Source organism: Notolepis coatsorum (genome assembly GCF_963971535.1).
Source record: "Notolepis coatsorum genome assembly, chromosome: 6".
In the NCBI taxonomy this organism is placed as follows: Eukaryota; Metazoa; Chordata; class Actinopteri; order Aulopiformes; family Paralepididae; genus Notolepis; species Notolepis coatsorum.
The window spans coordinates 73,793,157-73,816,125 of NC_140170.1; the positions used below are offsets into that span (position 1 = coordinate 73,793,157).

Genomic DNA, 22,969 nt, shown 5'->3' on the forward strand with positions numbered 1-22,969 from the left:
CAGCTTTCCTTCAGCCAAAGATGTAATTGGCGAAGGCGACTATTTCATATCCCCATGATATATGCACGGTAAGGGCCCTGAGATGGCTATGGTCTTACCAGTCTCCCAGAGAGTATCCAGTAATCTATTAAACTCCTTTTATCAGTTCTGATGCATTAGCTTTGATATCATTGGCTCCAATGTGAACCACCAGGGAGTTATGACACACCTCAGACAACAGACTAGGTATCATAGTGTTAATGTCCACCACTTTAGCACCTTGTCTCGCAACCCTTCACAGAGACATAGCGGACGATTGAGTCACCTATAATAAGTGTCAGAGACAATAGGGGACAAAGTAGTAACAGGAACAGCTCTGTCGCTGAGAGCTGAAGCTGAGTCCAGCAGGTCGCTGGGGGAACCCCCATTGACGATGCTGGCAGCGGGAACAGGGATTTCCTTGATGTCACGATTTGCCTCAGCTGTGTCCAATACTCCGTTGGTGTGGCGAAAACTGCAGCCGGCTAGTTGAGGGGACAGGCTCGGACAGTAGGACAACAGGGGGTGGGGGGGTTCTCAATCGGAAGAGTTTACAGTGGATTAATGGGGTCGAGGGACAGGAATGCTTGACAGGAATGCTTCCTAATAGCCCCCTGTGCAGGCGGTGGTGGTCGACCGGCTTGACCACATTCCCGGTGGATAGCTTGGGGGAGCCTGTTGCTGTCCCAGAGCGACGATCCACAGACCGGGAAGCCAGCGTGGGCCATTCCTGCAGATCCAGGACGTCGTATCTGTTCTCCAGCTGGATCCCCTGGGGCTCTCGAGAGTGTGACCTACCGGCATGTTTTCCCCTGCCAGCAACATCGGTCCAGCACGAAGCCGGGCTGGGGCTAGCTGCTGGTATCTAGCTGCTGCAGGGCGGGTGGGTAGCTGCTGCAGGGCTGGGGCTAGCTGCCTGTAGCCAGCTGCTGGTGGATAGCTGCTGTAGGGCTGGGGCTAGCTGCCTGTAGCCAGCTGCTGGTGGATAGCTGCCGGTGGATAGCTGCTGTAGGGCTGGTGGGTAGCTGCTGTTTTTTTTTGGAGGGGTTTTCTTTTACCAAGAGCCCTGCAGCAGCTAGCAACCAGCAACTACCCACCAGCCCTGAAGCAGCTAGCAACCAGCAACTACCCACCAGCCCTGCAGCAGCTAGCTGCTTCAGGGCTGGTGGGTAGCTGTTGGTAGCTAGCTGCTGCAAAGCTCTTGGTAAAAAAATATATATAAAAATCCCAAAGTCCAAATGGGACCGGATTGGTGGAATGACCCAGCTGCTGATAGCCATCTGCTGCAGGGCTGGTGGCTAGCTGCTTCAGGGCAGCGCAATGAAAAATCCTTACTCAGGGTTGAACGAATGGCAGGGTGAAGGATTAAAATATTTGTTTTAAAAAGAGTGCAAAATATCTTAAAAGCTAATAAAACAAACACTGGACAGAAACATTTCACTTGCTGCCATCTTGGAAAGGGGTGCAACAGGAAGCCAAAGGGTAGGCGATACTGCCACCTAGCAGGATTCGACCGGCATTGCACTCTCGAGGTCTTGTAGAATTGGAGCAATCTTCCATTTACTTATGTATTTTAGGCGGATTTTCAAAAAATAGGGCTCGGGCCTAAGAGGTGAGTGGGTGACCTGTATCGGGCCGATATTTATTTCACGACAAATAGATTAATAGTCTGTATTAATTAATGTAGCATTTATTTTTCAAATGTAACCAAGAGTAAAGACCCTAACCGAACCCTATCAAAACAGCAGTCAATGTGTATATTTTCAGCACTACGTGTTTACCAATGATTTTAAGTGTTAGTGAAATATGAGTTCATAGAAAATATATATATAATATAGAATATAGTTATAGCTCTACAAACAAGGTGACAGACTCCTATCTTTTAAAGCGTGGCATGAATAGATTGGGCCCGAAAACAGCGGAGGCACTCAAAGTGTTAATCATATGGCCTTTATTAATTTGCTTACATTCTTTGTACACGTGATCTCAAGAAGGTGCTGAATGAGAATTGTCCATGTCTGGTCAATTTTAGCATGGTGTTATTCACCGTCAAAGATGAAAAAAGAAAAGAAAAAAAGAAATGTGATAACATTCATCACAATTTACGCAAGCCTAGTAACACACACTATTTCTGACACTGGGAATACATTTTTAGGCGGATTTTCTGAAAATAGGGCTAGGGGTTAAGAGGTTAAGTATATTTAAAGCATATTTTTACACAATTTTAGGGTTTGACACCTGAATTAATACTGGAATATATTGGTGCTTCTTTAAGTCTGGAGATTGTCTGAAGCTCTTCCCATGCTGGTCAGTGCTCGTCTCTCCTATATGCATGCGCTGGTGTCTTTAATTCTGTAGAGGTACTGAAGCACTTCTCAAGTGGTAAGGCGTCTCTCCTGTATGCATGCGCTGGTGTGTCTTTAATTCTGCAGCGGTACTGAGGCCCTTCTCACACTGGTCACAGTGGTAAGGGTTCTCTCCTGTATGCATGCGCTGGTGTTTCTTTAATTCTAGTTTGGTAACGAAGCTCTTCTCACACTGGGCACAGTGGTAAGGCGTCTCTCCTGTATGAATGCGCCGATGTATCTTTAAGTTTGAAGGGGTACTGAATCTCTTCTCACACTGGTCACAGGGGTGACGCTTTTTTCTTCTTTTTCTTTTCTTCTCTGCTGTATGACTACGCTGGTGTGTCTTTAAGTTTCCAGATTGACTGAAGCTCTTCTCACACTGGTCACAGTGGAAAGGCTTCTCTCCTGTATGCATGCGATGGTGTATCTTTAATTCTGCAGAGGTATTGAAGCTCTTCTCACACTGGTCACATTGGCAAGGCTTCTCTCCTGTATGCATGCGATGGTGTAACTTTAAATGTCCAACGGTACTGAAGGTCTTCTCACACTCGTCACAGTGGTAAGGCTTATCTCCTGTATGAATGCGCTGGTGTGTCTTTAAGTTTGCAGATTGACTGAAGCTTTTGTCACAGAAGTCACAGTTGTAAGGCTTCTCTCCTGTATGCATGCGCTGGTGTATCTTTAATTCTGCATTGGTACTGAAGCTCTTTTCACACTGGTCATGGTCACAGTGGTAAGGCTTCTCTCCTGTATGCATACGCTGGTGTGTCTTTAATTCTGCATTGGTACTGAAGCTCTTCTCACACTGAAGAGCTTCAGTACCAACACAGTGGTAAGGCTTCTCTCCTGTATGAATGCGAAGATGTATCTTTAAGTTTGAAGAGGTACTGAAGCTCTTCTCACACAGGGCACAGTGATAAGGCTTCTCTCCTGTATGAGTGCGCTGGTGTGTCTTTAAGTTTGCAGATTGACTGAAGCACTTCTCACACTGGTCACAGTGGTAAGGCTTCTCTCCTGTATGAATGCGCTGGTGTGTCTTTAATTCTCCAGAGGTACTGAAGTTCTTCTCACACTGGTCACAGTGGTATGGCTTCTCTCCTGTATGAGTGCGCTGGTGTATTGTTAAGCTTCGAAAGACACTGAAGGTCTTATCACACTGGTCACAGATATGAGGCCTTGACTCATTCATATCTCAGCTTGTTGTTGGGGAGCAATGCAGCAATTGTACCTGGAGAAGAGAGAAGTACACCAATGAGTCAGATTTTGTGTTTGCATTTCTCAAGTTCTCAAAATGTTTTGTAGTTACTTTTTTATAATGTCAATAAAATTTTGTTGTGGAAAAAACGTGAATGAAATCTACTGTAAGTACAGTTACTTTTTTATAATGTCAATTGCTACGCCATTTTTAATCAGATGCCATTTTTCATCAGATTGCAATGCGTTTATTTGCTAGACGTTCACAGAAAGGTAGAACGCCTGTGCACCGCCGGCCAACGGGAGAGGGTCTCTCGCGAGTCTCTATGACAAACGGTTAAAAAGATACACAAAGGGGCACGGCCTAAGGATCTGGCGAGTGGTCAACATAGACCAATGAAAGAGGATATCCCTATGGCACAAACCCACAAGTCTCTACGACAAACGGTTCAAAAGATACACAAAGGGGGAGGAGCAAAACTATGGGCATGGTCAACGGCCTAAGGATCGAGCGAGTGGTCAACATAGACCAATGAAAGAGGATATCCCTACTGAGTACAATGGCACAACCCGCCGCAAGTCTCTACAACAAACGGTTCAAAAGATACACAAAGGGAGAGGAGCCAAACTATGGGCGTGGTCAACATAGACCAATGAAAGAGGACATCCCTACTGAGTACAATGCCACACGACAAACAGTTCAAAAGATGCAAAAAGGGGGCGGGCCTAATGATAAGGGGGAGGGCGCGTGGTCAACATAGACCAATGACAAACGGTTCAAGAGATACACAACGGGGGGGTGGCCTAAGGGGGTGTGGCCAACAGACCAATGAAAGAGGACATCCCTACTGAGTACAATGCCACAACCCGCAAGTCTCTACGACAAACGGTTCAAAAGATGCAAAAAGGGGGCGGGCCTAATGATAAGGGGGAGGGGGCGTGGTCAACATAGACCAATGAAAGAGGATATCCCTACTGAGTACAATGCCACAACCCGCAAGTCGCTACGACAAACTGTTCAAGAGATACACAACGGGGGTGTGGCCTAAGGGGGTGTGGTCTAAGGATCAGGGGAGTGGTCAACATCGACCAATGAAAGAGGATATCCCTACTGAGTACAATGCCACAACCCGCAAGTCGCTACGACAAACGGTTCAAGAGATACACAATGGGGGGGTGGCCTAAGGGGGTGTGGTCTAAGGATCAGGGGAGTGGTCAACATCGACCAATGAAAGAGGATATTCCTACAGAGTACAATGCCACAACCCGCAAGTCGCTACGACAAATGGTTTAAGAGATAGACAACGGGGGTGTGGTCTAAGGATCGGGGGAGTGGTCAACATCAACCAATGAAAGAGGATATTCCTACAGAGTACAATGCCACAACCCGCAAGTCGCTACGACAAACGGTTCAAGAGATACACAAAGGGGGTGTGGCCTAAAGGCAGGGCTCTACGCTAACCTTTTTCACTAGGGGCACAGGTGTTCCTAAATGAAAATCTGTAGAGATGGATTTATGGTGTGATATCAATCTTGTACCGGTACCAGACCGCTCGCTGACGGGTCCAAAATTACATCACGTCATAAATCCATGTCTACAGACTGTATGGATTAACACTTTGAGTGCCAACAACAAGATTTCTCGTCCTAACTCGCCATGCGTCAAAAAAAATCGAATCAATCAATAACGAGTTCTCGTTATTTAATCGTTATTTCTTTTATTAGCGATATCCATTCATTTTTCATCCATCCAGCCTGATGTTATCATTGGGAATGGCTCTGAGCTCGAAAAGGGCAAATACCGCCCCATATCGTCTCCTGGATAGTATTGCACATCATTGGATTGGAGTCGATGGGACTGTGCGTCAGAAGAAAAAAACTCCGGTCCACATCTTCCTTCTGGGGCATGCAACCTGATTCATTGAGGAGTCTGGAAGCAGCGTGGATTATGTGTTTCGGAGTATAACGTTGGATCAATAAACACGATTGATATTTGGAATGGCGATCAGGAATTGGATTCATCTTTTTGCAGAACATCTGATCTGAGGTAAGGACTGTATGTTACCAGTTTTTAAGTGTTCACAACGTGTGTGTGTGTGTGGCGTGGCATGAATAAAATATTTTTCAGCCCGCTTTTGTATCGTGCATAAGAACACAAATACTCTCGATAATCTAGCGTTTATTTGAAAAAGATTCATAAATCAGCCAGAAAATGACGTGTTTTGTGTATTCCAGTAGATGGCTATTACTGCGGAATCTTTTTTTCTTTCTAGAAATCTCCAAAACTATACTCTTATTCAAAACGGTATAAAACGGAAATGTACTGATGAAAAAACAATCCGTTTCGTACATGTTGACTGCAAGCAAGTCATTGATAAGCGACGGGTGTATTAGACCCATAGCCATAATTTAAGATATAGTTTAATCGCTCGCAAATGTGCTCGTCCTCCCATTGATTACAGTGCTGGCATACAAGCGCTAATTCATCATATCCGGCCGGCACACAATGTGTTTATGGTGTTTTTCTTTTTTTTATGTAGCCAAGAGTAAAGACCCTAATCCTGTCAAAACAGCAGTCGGTGTATATTTTCAGCAATAAGTTTGTTTACCAATAGGTTAAAGTGTTCTTAACTCTCTTGGCGCTATGAAGGCGTTGGCGCCATCTAGAGCCTGTTGCCAGGCGATCTCCTCCCATTCGGGAAGAGGGAATTTTTTTGCATGGGCTTGTCCCTATGCCCCATGTGGTAAATCGACGGTAATATCACTCCCTAAGTCGTGTCAGGGAGTATATGAAACCGCCCTGAACATTTTAGCAAGCGGTCGTGGAATTACTCCTCCCCAGGAAAATTAGGTCATGCGCGCAGTTTGAAACGACGTGCAAGTACTGTTTATAAGCAATTGTTGGCCATATTATAGCATTTGTTCAGTTTACAACAGTCTATAGTGTTTGCGAGATGTTTTTCCAGAGATTTTGGTAATATTTTCCACTCAAAAAGCTTGTTTCTAAAAGTACCGATGTGATGCAAGAAAAACACCCAGAAAACATCGCTTTGTTTGAGTGTGTCCGAGGCCTAGACGATAGCTGCGGGCTAACGCCTAGACCAGGGTTAGAAATTAAAAAAAAAATCAAGGGCTTTTTTTGCCCCCCTTAATTGATTTTCGGGGGCTTTTTTTTGTATTTCGGGGGCACTGCATTTTTATGATAAACGGTAGGGGTGGGACGGTTCACAAAATGGACGGTTTGGTTCGTATCACGATTTTGGGGTCACGGTTTTCAGTTCGATATATGTTAATTTTTATTAAAAAATAATTAACACTCAAATCTAAACATGCTTCTCATTTATTAAAAATAAAATAAAAGGTTTACAGTGTTTACAGCCTTAAATAATGTTTGGCACACAAAGACCGAACTGACTGAAAAATATAGGCTACATTTGTCAAAGTATTAACTTAGTGCAAACAAACAATATGCTCAGCCAGCACTAGACTTTCCTTTCTTTAATATAAACACACAAAAACAATGTCAACCATGTTTAAATTCCCTGATTGTCAGTTCTTAATGGAAATATTCGTTTTCTGCTTGAAATTATTATGTTTCTGTCTACATTTATTTAGACTAACATTATTTAAATATTGAGTGCAACTGTGGTGGATTACATAATTCGGTGAGTTGGAACTATCTATGGGTTGGCGCCGGGTCCCCACGGACATTTTAGCGTCACGGACCACCAGCTCAGGCAATGTTATCAGCTCCGGTAACGTTAGGAGGAGTTCATAACATCAACATGCAGTGGAAAAGCGGCAATAGTCCCGGTTGGAGTTAGTAAAACACAGTTGTATGTTAGCCTTCTTGGATGTTGAATAAACGCCTATCATTGTCTTTAAACACCCCGCCTCTCAGACTCCCATTTCCTCCTCTGCTACAGTAGCTAGTAGCTACGGTGACATTTCATTGACTACAGTATTAGCTTGCGGGCTGCGTCGGGCTACCATAGTTAAAACGTGCGTTGTGTTTACAAACTCCTAACGCTATGGCAAGATGTGTGTAGGCCTATGTAATGTTAATGGCTATGTTTTTAAAGTCGTAATGAAGATTGATTTATATTGTGCGTGCCATTTTTACACAAACTGACTAGCACCTGGCTGCAGTGCTGCTGCTGCCTGCAGCCAGTGCAGAACACCGGCTCCGCCAAATGAATTTTTTTATTTGCGCGTCATCTGAACCGTACGATACACAGACGCTCCATTACCGGATACATATATATATATAATTAGTAAACTGTCGGGGGCATTAAGTGCCCCCCTTAAATGATTTTCGAGGGCATTTTGTCCATTTTCAAGGGCATTATGCCCCAAGCCCCCGTTAATTTCGAACCCTGGCCTAGACGATAGCTGCGGGCTAAGTTGGCTAACGTGAAGCTACAATTGACGTATTTATTTAGCGAATGCAATGTTTTCAAATAGCCACATTGCTGTATTTAGTTTATTACCGATCGCTGGCCGATCGAGGCATCCCTAATATTCTCCTTTGTTTTTTCGTTTTTTGTATGCATTTTCAGAAAATAGGGCTTAACAGGTTAAGAGTACACAGACCACTAGTACGGCTAATTCCGTCTGAAATTATATATTCAATGGAATGGGTATGATATTAGCAATATGAATTACATATTATTATTAGATATTAATCCATGTATTGTTTAGCAAAAGAGTAGCCTATTGATCATTCGTTCATAATATGTTTATCAGATCAAGAATTAAGATCACATTTTGCCCGTTTCTTTCAACAGTCTTATAGTATCCAGCATATTTCCACCCTATAACATTTCTGTCTGCCCAGCACCAAGACAACTGTTGGCATTGCAGCCTTGATGCTGTTCGTTAATCCTGTTGTGGCGTATGGCTGAAAGGCAAAGGAGTAAAGACTTGATACCTTTTTCTGTTGATTTTGTCATATCTGTCCGTCATAGTAGTTACCTCTGTGCCCATAGATGTAAATAAGCATGTGAACTGTTGTACAATGTCATTTCAAAAAGATTTCAAGATAAATAAAAATCACTCAGAAGACCATGTAATACTGCATATAGCCCCGTTGGATGAATCTTATTGCTCGTAGATGCAGACGAATTCCAACACCACAGAAATCCTTTCCTCCGATAGTTCTTTCCCATAAACTGAATCCGTTACGCCATTCTCCTCACCGAGTCCAGGGCCCTGTTCCTCGTACGTGGCTAACTGAGTTAGCCGGATCATTTTCAGGATAACTTGACATAAGTCAGGCTTTTCGGTTCCACAAAGCAAGTTTGGCTAAATCACTATAGCAACACATCCATCAATTTGAACCTGCTCCAGCGCAGGCTTACTTAATAGGGAACCATCTTATAAATGGCATTTTCCAGTGTTTAGCATTACTTTCTAGCTATGTGGACTTATATTAATAGGATCTATGTCTCTAATTCTCAATTTGGCACATTCTTCCAATTCTCATCTCACAATATTGTCCCTCACTCAAGTGAGTCATCTGAAATTTAGCGTATGACGTGTCGTGGGAAATATTATCATGTGATTATAGATCTGTGTTGAGATATCATTTTATCTTTGTACAGCTTGACTGGTTCAATATGACCAGCCAGTATAATGTGTGTCTCTTTTCGAGACTCCAAAGTACCAAGGTTATCTTCCCAGCCAGCAAAAGCAAGGTTGTGTTATTACTTCCCGTAACTGGGAACCATTTTTATTTACTATTCATCATCATATCTGATGTATCATGTTACGTCTTGCAAGTGTGTATTAGTGTTGTCAAAAATATCGAAGTATCGATACATATCGATACTGAATATTTAAAATGGTTTAGATACTCATTTCCCGAAATACCGATACTTTCTGCAGTATCGATACCAGCTGGCTTGCTCGCAGTGTTATACCGGAAGTTGTTGACACGCTGTTCAGAGCACGCTTGCCCCTCCGCCTCCTCCAGCCCTCCCCCTCAGAGTCACAGAGCCGTCTTCAGTTTGTAAACAAACATTTGAGCTGAAGATGGCACATGCAGAGCCTCCGCAACTTGTGCTTGTGGATAGAGCTGCCGCGATTACCGCATTACCACGGTATCGCTGTTACATCACGGCCACCGCAGAGTAGGCTGAATACCGCGTCACCGCTGTTTTTTATAATAATAATAATAAATTACCCTCCTCTCGTTGGGCTTGCGGCTCTGCAGATATACCCTACTCCTCTATCGAGGTTCCAAGCGACCCTATTGGGTACTAGAAAAGTCACGTGAAACATTGCAGACCACTGATTGGTCAGAAGAGAGACGCGTCACACGTTGTAGCGTCATGCAGTGTGTTACCACCAATCGGCAAGCGCGTATACGTTTTTTTACGTCCTGAATGTCAGCTCATCACAACACGGCTAATAACGTTAGCTTTAACTCTCCGCCGGAGTGGACTACCATCGCTCCTCAGGAGTACTAAATGAGACATAATGATTTTACTGTCTGCAACGAATGTTATAATAAAAGCCCTTCGTTCTATACACTCGTCTGATTGAAAACTTTATTAACAGACCGCAGAATGGGACAACTCAGCACGCTCTGAGCAAAGAAAGGAACTGAGATATGAATAGAGTATTGCTTGCCTTGCTATGGTCCGGTAAATACGCTGATGTTATTGAACGTATAACTATATGATGTTAATGCCACAAAACGAATGCCTTTATTATAAAGTAGTAACTTTATAGTAATAATAATAAGAAAGCGTCGGGGGGGTTAGGGGTAACCACCCCTGCCCGCGACACCGAGTGAACTGCGCACGACCAGAGGGGAAACTTCGAATCCGTGTTTCACTTTCAATAACTAATGCGTGCTTGCCGAATCCCAAACAATATTCATGCTGCAAAGTCATCCTCTAAAGATAGACATTTAGACTAGAGGCAGGCTATATGCTATAAAGAGTAGACTACTACTAAAAAAAAAATGCATTCAAATTTTTATTTTTTTTTGTGTGCGGTGCGGTAATAACCGCGGCGGTAGGAAATATTTTGCAAATGTATGCGGTAAGGAAAACATCAATACCGCGGCAGCTCTACTTGTGGATAAAGAAAACAGCAGAAGTGCTGTTTGGAAGTACTTCGGGTTTGAAGTAAACAACGAAGGACAAGCTAAAGATGCCCATTTGCAAGCGGTGTTACAGAGCAGTGCCAACGAAAGGTGCAAACACCTCAAATATGGCAAAACACCTGAAGGACCGGCACGCGGATCTCTCCATAAAGAAATGAAAGGGGTTCGTGACAGCTGCTCTTTCAACGTAACTGTGACTGAAGCATTAAACCATTAACTCTAGTTTAATACATGATACCTTGTCTACTGATGGCGCATGTGATCTCTCTCTCTCGCTCTCTCACACACACACACACACATTCTAGGGCTGAGCCCAAACGTCAGGTACATGCCAACACAGATTACAGTGTTTACATGTCTGCTTGAGAAAATACCATGTTCTACATCTGCAATAAAAATGATTGAAGTGAGATGAACAGTTATTTTTAAATGTGTGATCTAAAGATAAACAAAGGGTTTTAAAAGTGTTATATTTATCTTCTCTTATTATTTTGGTATCGAAATGGTATCGAAACTTTTCAAGGTATCGTATCGAAGTCGAAATTCCAGTATTGTGACAACACTAGTGTGTATAATGTACGTTCTGCCCAGACCTCTTGGTCACTTTATGGTCAGACGCTTGTGTGTGAACATGTCTCCGATTGTAAACTGTCCTTTCTGCTGTGGCCAGAGGAAATAATTAAACTAATGCCTTCTATTTTTTTTATAACTTGACTCAGAATGATTTATACAAACGGCTCATCTTTTGTCCTTTAGTATTTTCCATAACAGACGTCAGAAGTTTCTCATCTGCATAATAACGCCCGTCCCATCTATGCTTGTAGCCAACTGCCAACTATGCATCTATGCTTGTAGCCAACTGCCAGCTATGCATCTATGCTTGTAGCCAACTGCCAGCTATGCATCTATGCTTGTAGCCAATTGCCAGCTATGCATCTATGCTTGTAGCCAACTGCCAGCTATGCATCTATTAGGGATGCCCCGATCGATCGGCCACCGATCGCTATCGGCCGATAATCAGTATAAATATGCGATTGGTGAATTCCGATAATGAGTCATATTCGCCGATCGCGGAAACCGATCAAGTGGAGATCTCACTCGCTGTCTGTCTCAGACGCACAGGACCTGCAAACTGCCGCTGCTCCCTAGCCCCGCCCGCACCCGTGTACAGTTTGTAAACACAGAGGACTGAGAGGCGGCTCCTCTGCTCAAGTCTATAGTGCATTCGACCTGAGCTAACGTTAGCTACCTAGCTATCGTTACTGTTTAAACAAAATTACCCAGTCAACTATTCACTTTTAGTAGGCATTGTCTAACGGTATTTAGCCGGCTAGCTACTGATAGCTCCGGATATAAACAAATGCTCCAGCAAGTGTAGTAGTCCATGTTGATACCTCCGTTAGCTTGTGTTAGCTTGCGTTAGCTGACGTTAGTTCACAGTTCAAAACGAAATGTCCGATTGAACTAAATAGTTGTCTTAACGTCATCTAGCCGGCTAGCAGTAGCTACAGATAGCTCCTGATATCAATGTCTTATAACATTGATTCAATGCGTATTCGAGCTGAGGGCTTGCTGAATGTGATATGACCAAAGCACAGTAGTAACGTTATACCAATAGGGTCCAGCTGCAGCGCCGGAGAATCCTTTTTGGAGCTGGAGGCTACTAGAGTACACAGACAGTGGCGCTGTTTGCAGATAGCGAGCATTTTGACTTGTTGCGTGGTGGCGATGTCTCGCAGATAATACAAGTACAAGTCTAATTATATAATATATATATTTTATAAATAATTTTTAATTTCTTTTTAATCAAACACGATCGGTATCGGATCGGTATCGGCCGATATGGCTCACGACGATCGGTGATCGGTATCGGTGGCAAAAAACGTGATCGGGGCATCCCTAGCATCTATGCTTGTAGCCAACTGCCAGCTATGCTTGTAGCCAATTGCCAGCCACCTGTATTACTCATTAAGAAAGACCGCTCTCTCTCTCTCCGTCACTCAAATCGCATTCAGAGTATGGGCGGAGCCCAGCCTCAAAACGGCTTAAAGGGGCCATGCATTGCTATTCCTTGCACTATTTTGGCAACTTTACACAATTCCTGTGAATCTATGGAAGACATCTGTAAGGTTTATTTATAAAAAAAAAAAAAAAATAGTTTTATATTTCTAACGGAGTACTCAAAAGCATAATTTTCCAGCCTCAGGATTTCAGCCTGTTATTGGATGGGCATAAGCGCTTTCAGTGAGTCACCCACACTACACAGCGTGATGCATACGAGAGAGAGCGAGAGAACGAAAGAGATGTCCCCGGCGCGTCTATTCGAAAGGCAACCGGTTCATGCGTTTTGCGAATCTGATTGGCCAGACGTTTCTGGTCATGTGACATGTGCGCCCAATCGCGTGACATGCCCATTTCTGCCTCGACCAGCAGCAAACTACCTAACGCCTAGTTTATCACTGGTTAAGCTTAGGCGACTCTTTCGAAGTTGGTTAAGGTTAGAGTTTGGAATCAGGGCTGGCGTTCTATCGCCATGCTCTAAGACAAACTCTAACCTTAACCAACTTCGAAAGAGTGCCTAAGCTTAACCGACGAAAGAACTTGCCGTCACACGATTGGTGCGACCAGAAACAGCAGTGGCCAATCAGAGCGCAAAACGCAAACGCGGAAGCATGAACCGGTTGCCTTTCAAATAGATGCTTCCCCGACACACACGCAGTCAAGTTTGTGTATGTGTGTCCGACGAGGAAGAGAGATGGCGCGCACACACACTTCTGCAGTCCCTCCCGCCGTCCCTCTCTCTCCTCGCTCTCCTGTCAAACCCCGTTTGAGGAAGTGTCGGGTTACACTATGCCTACGTCCCCGACACAAGTTTGTGTGTGTCCCTGACGAGGGAGAGATGGCGCACACACACTTCTGCAGTCTCTCTCTCCCTCTCCCTCTGCCCCTCCCACCCTCTCGCTGTTCTCTGCCTGTCAAACCCCGTTTGAGGAAGTCGGGTTACAATGAAAATGAAAATTGTGGGCGGGCATTGGCTCCAACCACAGAGCCAATAGGATCACAATCAGCTCCACCAGCGCCTTGTTACGTCACCGTGCGAGTCAAATCAGAATGGCCTAATTAAATGGAGGAAATTGTCGCAACTGAATGAGAGCAATCCGCCAATATGGTATTTAGAGACAGACCCATTGATACTAACTCCTATTACTATATAACAATGCTAAACACTGAAAAGCCATTTATAATGCATGTCCCTTTAAAATTTTTAGGTAGAACATTTGTTTTTGAGTACCGGTACTTGATTAAAAATACAAAACTTGCCCAAATAGTAAAATAGTTCCCCTTTAAGTTAGCTGGATAAGCTTGCCACTCCCTCTGGGAAGAAATGGCAGCTCCCTTCCTCAGAGATCCCATTATACCATTCTGAATGTTTGTGCATAATTTTTCCAGAGGGGTCACGAGTAGCCGCGGGGGGGGGGGCGCGAGACGATTTCCAGAATGTATTGATTTCATAGAATGTGTGAAATAGGCCTATAATTAAAAACAATTAAAATCATTAAACTGGTCAGATAAATGCTTTTGAAATGTAAAATAATAGACCTAAAATGCTGATAAATCATATTCAGCATATGGATTTCCTACATACTGCATGTCAGAGCTACGGCGCGTGCAACACCCGTTTGAGCTGCGGGATGAGGCGCACTTGTTTGTGACGGAGAATGCGTCTCAGCTCGCTCGAGTGCTGGAGTAGAAATGGGCCGGATTCATACGTTTCCAGAGCTTGATGAATTTATGGAGGAAAAGGAACACAGTGAAGATGTCTATAACTCACCTTCAAGCCCTTCTTGAGCGGTTTAAAAAGTACTTCCCCAAGGAAATCAAGAGAAGAATCTTAAACAGTTTTTCAGTCCAAGCCGCTCACTGATTTATGGATATCAATTGAGGGGGAATACACACAGCTGTACTTAAAAAATAAGTACAGATCACTTCTGAATGTGGAGGATGATCTCAGAGTCACCGTCTCAAATTAAACCCAGGCTGGACTTGTTGTGCTTGTGCTTCAAGCATAGTGCCCATCCATCTCATTAGGCGAGTTGAACATTAGCCTTCTAAATGAAACACGCTATATGTATTCATTTTATGGTTGTTTGATTATTGTGTTATTTCGTGTAGTTAATGTGCGTGTTAAAAGCCTCCAATGCTTATTAGCATGTGAGCATGTTTCAATTAGTGTGTTTGCATGTTTCAACCACCTCCTATAATAGTGGGGGTCGCAGCCAGTGTTAATATTGGCAGCTATTTTCATTTTAGTTTTAGTCTTAGTCATGTGTCAAGTGCTCCTTTTTCGTTTTCATCATATTTAGTCATCTTCATTTATTTTTCGTTTAGTCAGTTTTAGTCAACTAAATGTCTGAGCATTTTAGTCTTAGTCAGTTTGTCTCAATTTTGTCTTTTTTGTTTTAGTCTAGATTTCGTCGACGAAAACGGACGACATTTTTGTCTATTTTTAGTTAATGGAAAAAAACTTGTCAGAAATAGTCAACATGGAACATTTTCTGATTTAAATTGCGTATTAATTTTTTAACCTAGGGGAATCCGAGTCGGCGGCACAAGTAGATACACAGGAAGTATATATGTTGGTGTAGACATGGTCCAATGTATTATTGCTCCTACAGTATATGTTGGTGTAGACATGGTCCAATGTATTGTTGCTCCTACAGTATATGTTGGTGTAGACATGGTCCAATGTATGCATCAAAGAGAGCATTACGGATGTGGTGACGTTGTTTCTAACCAGAGACGACGCTGAACTCTGTCTGTCTTCTGTTTGCTGTGTCTTTCCTTTCTCTCTGCCATGTCTGTCCTCTCTCTGCTGTGTCTGTCCTCTCCGTCATGTCTGTCCTCTCTCTCTCTGCTGTGTCCGGCAGCGGTTTATTCTATAACAGGATACTGTAAACTAAGTAAACAGAACACAGAGTAGTACTAGTAGTAGTACACACTGATTGCAATCTGCTTGCATAAAAACATTATATAAAATCACATTCTGAGGTCAGTGTTAAAGTGCCACATGGAATAGGTCTGGTTAGTGGTTAGAGTTAGAGGTGGTCTAGGTCTGGTTAGGGTAACTTAGGGGTAGTTAAGCATTCATTATAATTTATTATTATTATTTAGATAGATGGATGTAAAGGGCTAGACCAACTCTTAACCCCTATCCGGACCTAGACCACCTCTAAGTCACAACCCTAACTTAGGGGTTAAAGTTAGGTGGCCTAGGTCTGGTTAGGGGTTAGAGTTAGAGGTGGTCTAGGTCTGGTTATACTGATCCAATACCAGTGCATACATAAAAAAATAAAAATAATACAACTTTTTTCTCTTTTCTTTTTTACAGCTACTGTTTTATATATATACTCTTTTTTAGTAATAACTAGAAAGTAATGGTATTTATTCAACAACAGGTGATTGTATAGATTAGTATTAGTATCATTAAAAGTTCTATGCTCAACTATGCTTCACCCACAGAATGGTTGTTGTTGGCACGTTGGTTCCACACGGACATTATACGTTGTTGCGCACTTCCTACCCAGGCTGCTCCGTTTAGGTTGGCTACTGTAGTAGCAGAGGATCCCTGTTGTGATTTTTAATGCAAAATAAATATTCAACATTCCCTTTTGAGACTCCGCCTCAGACTCTTATCATTTGGCACTAAAAGCTAAACATTGTCACCGGTATGGCTGTCCGCAACATGTCATTAATTGTGTGGGAGAGGTCGATCAGTTAGCCACATTAGCGTGAGCTAGCTTAGCCACTAGCTAATGTGGGCTAGATGGAAATACAAACGATGTAACTTTACTGGTGAAAAAGTTATTTACCTTGGAATACTCCTTTGCCAGCTTGCTGTACTTTGCTTGCAGGTCTGCAGCTGGATTATGAATAGTCCCAACTTTAGCCAAGGTAACGTTAAGCTAAAACTAGCTTTTCAAATAGCTCCAGCTAATGCTAATAACATAGCTCCCCGTCACACTGCTCTACTCGGGACGATGGCATTAAGAAAAGTTAATTATTTTGTCTCGTCTTGTTTTAGTCAACAATATCAACATACATGAAGAGAAATTTCGTCCTGGTTTTTGTAAATTACATTTTTGTGTCCTCAGTTGTGGTCAACGATATTTAATTAACTATTTAGTCTCGTTACCGTCACATGGTATTCAATAACGTGACGTCACGTCTCGTTGTAGTCATAAAAAAAACCTTCGTTGACGAACATCTTTCGTCATCAATTTAGTCAACAAAATGAACACTGGTCGCAGCTCTCCGACACTGTTATTTCGGGGGTCGCGGCCTGAAAACTTTGGGAACCATGTACTTATATAGTACATGATACCCAAGCACATACAGTATGTCCTCATAAGTATCTATTGATTTGTATCAATTAGATACTCATTGGGCTTGTTTTTATCTACTTATTCTTAAAGTTGAAATAATTATTTTCGCTAGCAATGAATTTGATGATTCATTCCATTAAGCATACTGCCAGCAGGCACATTTAAATAAATATAATCTGATTGAATGGGGTAATGAGGCACTTAAAATGAGCCTATACATATGCATTTTCTGCGATATTTTCCAGTTAGAAAATCATGGTTTCGGCGACGCCTCCCCCTTTTGAACTATGACGGCCACTCGCCAAAGAATTATCGGCTTAGTTGAACGAGGTACAATGTATTTTTCACAGATTGTGTTTTTCCACAGCATTGCGTTTTTTACAGACTGTGTGCATCTCAGTATTGGAATAGCATATTCTGAAATATACCTATTGTAGATCATTGACAAAATTATTATCCTGTTTTGTTTACCATGAGCCACCGTACCTTCAGGTAGGTGTCTATCAATGTGCTCAGAGATCAACTGCTAGGTAATGAAAACTGCCTCTTGCCTAGGGATGCCCCCCGGACCCCGGTTTTAAACGGGAACCGGTACTATATTAGAAAATACCGGAGTATTTATAAGCTCCGACGTCCTCGGTACTGCTATCGATACTCTAGAGAAATTATTATTATTATTATTATTATTTAAAAGTTGCGAACGATCTCTCCTCTCTCTGTCTCTGCACGAGAAGTGAGTCGCAGCGAGTCATTATTACACACACTCCTCGCGAGTCGCGCTACACATACATACGGGTACTCCTTAATGAAAGCGCTGTCAATAGTATGCAGCTGCAGCACGTCAGACCGCAGCGCTTACAAGCCCCGCACATACAAGCCCCGCACACCTGATGTGCTGCAGCTGGAAGCATCTCAGCGCTGTCTCCGTGCTGACGCGCGCTGCACACAGACACAGACAGCTCTGCATGGACTGAGTCGTGATGGCGGATAGAGCGAAGCGTTCACAAGTGCAACAAAACATTTGCCAGTAAGGGTGGCAATACGAGCAATCTATCAAAACATTTGTTTGCAAAACACTATATTAGTTTGCAGAAATGCGCCGTATTCGACTGCCTTGCGCGCAGTGGTCCATCTGCATCCACTGCAGCCGGTAAGCCAAGATACGGAGTTTCCTAGGCTAATAACGAATTATTACAAATAGGCTAATAAACAAAATAATTGTTTAGCTACACTACAATCTAAACACTTTTTATAGATCGTCAAGCTGAGGTCAGCCACCAATGTGTCCCAGTGAGCCCACCACACATCCTCCCTATACCTCCACCACCCAAAGTCCTTTCTCCCTAGCAGCTAGAGGAAAGATGACAGAGGATAGGGTGAACGAGTGTCACAGGGCTGTGACAAAGTTTGTTGTCAAAGGCCTGCACCCGTTCTCTACAGTGGAGTCCAAGGACTTTAGGTAACAACTAATCATTCAGTGTATATCGTTTTTTTGTATACATAGTTGTCTAACTTGTCTGTTGTTGTTATAAGTTATTATTGAAGCAGCTATTCCCACCACTCCACACAAATTTACAATAATTCAATAATTTCTAATCTTTACTGTAGGGAGATGACCAATGCTCTCAACTGCAAATATAAAAATCATAAAAAAATTATCAAAAAGAACCGATAAGAGTATCGATAAAGTACCGAACCGTTAAGCAGTATCGATAGGAGTAGTAGTATCGATAAAATCCTAACGATACCCATCCCTACTCTTGCCATCACGCTACATTGATGCTACATAATAATGGTTTTGGTACAACCCGGTGTGATCCTTGACTCGCATAACAGAAGTACATTTCTACATGGTGTCAGAAGACAGTACAGACTTTTTGCCTGTGAGTAATCCTTTTTTTTTTCTTTTTGGTTTGAGATCACGTGTAAAAAACAATCTAAGCAAATGAATAAAGGGCAGATCATTAACAGGAGGATTTGTAGATACTAGAGGTGTAACGGTACGTGTATTCGTCCCACGAATTTACGGTACGGCTGTCACGGTGCGGTACGTGCAGCCATACGAAGAATACGCCACACAGCGCAAACACTAGGGATGCACCGAATGGGAAATTCTTGGCCAAAACCGATACCGAAAATAGGAAACAGTTGGCCGAAAACCGAATGCCGAAAGGCCGAAAATAATTCACAGAATAGAATTTTTTTTTTACCAATGTTGTTCAGCTAACCGATTATGGAAAAATATATGATTATGGCAAAACTTAACTTAAATAAATAATCACTATTATGGGTCCATAAAACATTTATTCAGCACTTCTGAATGCATACAGTACATTCATTCCAAGTCAAGTGCATTTTGCTTTTCTCTCTAGGATAACTACTACAAAGTGCATTCAGAACAAAGCCAATGTGCTTTAAAACTGCATAAAGATCTGCACACATGAGAGGGAGAATAGCTTATAGCAGACTTAATGATGTTACTGTAGTGGCTACAGTAAGCATTTTATATAAAAGTACCCCCTCCAATGTACAGTAAATTACCTAGTATGGTTGTCAATATTCCAATGTACAGCTTTGCTTGTACAGTTGTAATGTCCCCCCCCCCCCCCCTCCAATGTACAGTTTCTACGTCAAATGTATATACTGCCTTTTCTGGACTCTTTTTTTGTATCACAAACAGTACTGTATTTGCAAATCTGGTATGTCATAGATGTAGCAGTACTGTCTATCTGTATGTCATATATGTCCTGATTAATTGAAAATGGGGGACCCTGATGTAAACAAGATGAAAGTCTCTCTGGTCTGCATCCCCTTAACAATTGTGTGTATTGAGCTGTACTGTACCCATTCTGCAATCTGTTAATAAAGTTTTCAATCAATCAATCAAAGAGAGAGAGAGAGAGAGAGAGAGAGAGAGGTAGATAGATAGATAGAGAGAGAGAGAGAAGACATGTGTGGCTGCCGCCATGGCGGACATCTGTGCTCTACTGAGCGCACCTTTCTAGTCCCCAGATGAATGTGCTCTCTTGACTTTGGCACAGTAGACGCGCGCCGTGTATGCTCGAGAATGATAATAATAATAATGCTCTTCAGATTATATTATCAACGACAGACAGCGTCAATGTGAGAAACACAACCCCTCCCCCTCTCGCTCTGAAGAATATGCATATTAGATCACTCAGTGATTAACCGCAACGGGTAAATAAGCATGTTAAAGACGCATTTATTGGACGCGTTGCGCGCATTGTTTACATGGAAACAGCGCGACTCCCAAGTCCCAAGAGGAGTTATCACAGGCTGCTAGAACGCAGGACTGAAGAGCTCATGTTGCGCATGTAATGACTGAAGCTGAGTTTTGATTACGTCATCACAACAACACGTTAGGTAGGTTACAGATTGTTTCTGTGATATATTTTCGGTGAAAAAACTCTTTCGGCCATAAGCCGAAAGGCAATTTTTTGCCATTTTCGGCCGAAAACTTTTGGTGGCCGAAATTTCGGTGCATCCCTAGCAAACACCAGTCGCGCAACACAGAATGCCACCAGTATCACTGACTACCACGACAAGCCATTATTCTATTTAATAATAATAATCATAAATATATTATAATAATTATATATTTTTTCTGTTGTACCAAACTCGTACCGAACCGTGACCGCAATACCAAGGTAAGTACCGAACCATGGCTTCTGTGTACCGTTACACCCCTAGTAGATACAGTACTGAATTCTGCCATCCGGACACATGCTATTTGAATGCCATGTCATAATCTATCTATGGATCGGGCCAAATCTCCTTTCCAATGGCAGTTCAATCTGGATTTAGTATCACAAGGCGCCCCTGACAGTGTAGCAAAAACCCTGAATGAATACTGTAAGGCGCTGTGTCCACAGAAAGCGTTTTTTTCAAGGCGGAGCACTTTGGATATCAAAAATATGAATGCCCAGAGCACTTCCAAAGCGCAGGAAGCGCTTATCGCGTTATAGGTCGTATATTACTGGGTTGTCAGACACCGCAAGAATCAGCCTCTCATCTGCCATGTTTGTTGATCTCGTTAGTCCTGCCACTTCCTCGATTTTGAATGAACAATCAATGAACAATTTTCTACTCAAGGCACCCAGAGCACTCCGGGTTTAAGAGGTTAAACAAATCGAGTCACAAAATGGATTACCATCCAAACGTTATTGAAGACTCCCGTGACCAGTAAGTAGGTACTAAGTATGTCCCAACTTTTACTAACCATTTTCACCACAGCAATATGCACAAATGTTCTACGTTATGTGTAAAGTCAAGACTCGATAGAGAGCGTTTCACTCGCATTTGCAACTAAAACAGCTAACCGGAATTATAAATTTTTTTCAACGTTAGTAGGATATACTAATTGATTATGTTTCGTCACCGATGCAGAATTGTCCACGTCAAATCAAATTTCCTAACACCCTAATCCAGACAGATTGTTGTGATTGCTGTACTGTAGATGAGAACTCTTTTATTGCACTATTTTACTATTTCTCCTTTATTGCAGTCTATTTTTAAATTACCATAGAACTGTCAAGACACCATTAAGTTAATTGAATAACGGAGGAAAATTTATGTGAGAAAGACCCATGGCTCTGACAGCACTAAACATACTAAAATACTGCTGTGCTGAAGCACTTTGTGCTATACTGTAGATGAGGAAAAGAAATTGCACAGCACTATTGGATTATTTTATTCTATTTTACTAAAAATGTTATTGCACTGCACTATTTTACTGTGCATCAGTGATAATCAAACTAAACTAAGAAGCCTATTAAGATCTTAATTAAGATCCTAATGTGAAAAACTATGATTTAATATTCTATGCCATCTATTTTGCTGCCATCTATTTTATGTCTGCACGTTATGCATTGCTCTTGATCTGCCAATTTTGTGCACATTTTATGCCCGTCTTTTTTACTGCTGTGAAGATTATTATTAACTCAATAATGAGTATTTGTTTTCTGCGCCCATGCATTGAATGCCAAAAACTAGTATATTTGTTTTATGTTTTTCATTACGATAGACACTCTCACGCACACCTCATGTATGGATTTGGGAACCCTGGGATAAATACAACTGAAATAAATGACGATCGAATCCCGATAGTCTCGCCTACCTTTTCAGTACATCCTGTACAGTTGGTCTTGTCCCCATGAACTCTGCATGAACTTTAGCAGCTGAGCAAACTTTTTAGTACATCTGGGCTAGGAAAATGAAAAGAAGCGTTGTGGTCCTGTCCCCATGAACTTAATAAATATAATAATAATAATAATGCAGGACTTTTTAGAAGTCTTTATTCAGCATGCAACGACACTTGCGATGGGCGGCACACACACATGCATTGTTTTTTGGGTCACCGATGCAATCGAGTCTTGACCCATCCGTCGTCCTTCCCCCCCAAGGGCAGCCGGGAGCCGATAGGGGCGTCGGCGAGGAACCATGCCCCGGGGACCAATCCAAGTGGTTCTGCCCGTCTTCGTCAGGGACAGCGATCTGTTGTGCATGTTTTTCCATTGGGTTTCTCTTATCGGGGGGAAACCCTTGCGAGCACGGGGAGAACATGCAAACTCCACACAGAAAGGCCTGGGAGATACCCCACCTGGGTACCTGGCAACGCGGAAACCTGGTCCCCAAGCAGGAAGCGAACCCTGGACCTTCTTGCTGTGAGGCGACAGTGTTAACCACTACACCATCGTGCCACCTAGTTACAGACAGAGCAAACTGTTTGAGAGAGAGGAGGTGGCATTATTGATCGGTGTGTAAGATAAGATATTCCTTTATTGATCCCCTTGGGGAAATTCAGGAACGATTGCGAACAGTAGCGAACGATTGGAGATGATAAAGAGGAAAAACAAGACTATCCAGAAGGTGCATTTTCACCAGACTACACT

At 42.6% G+C, this 22,969-nt stretch overlaps 1 long non-coding RNA gene across 3 annotated transcripts in view; it reads right to left on the bottom strand.

The window, feature by feature from the left end:
* Positions 1–1,954: 1,954 nt before the first annotated feature.
* LOC311230601 overlaps positions 1,955–22,969 on the bottom strand; it is a 76,750-nt gene continuing 55,735 nt past the window's right edge. For all 3 annotated transcript variants that reach the window (XR_014619820.1, XR_014619821.1, XR_014619822.1), the window contains one exon: positions 1,955–3,594. This is a non-coding gene — a long non-coding RNA (uncharacterized lncRNA). The remainder of the gene's footprint in view (positions 3,595–22,969) is intronic.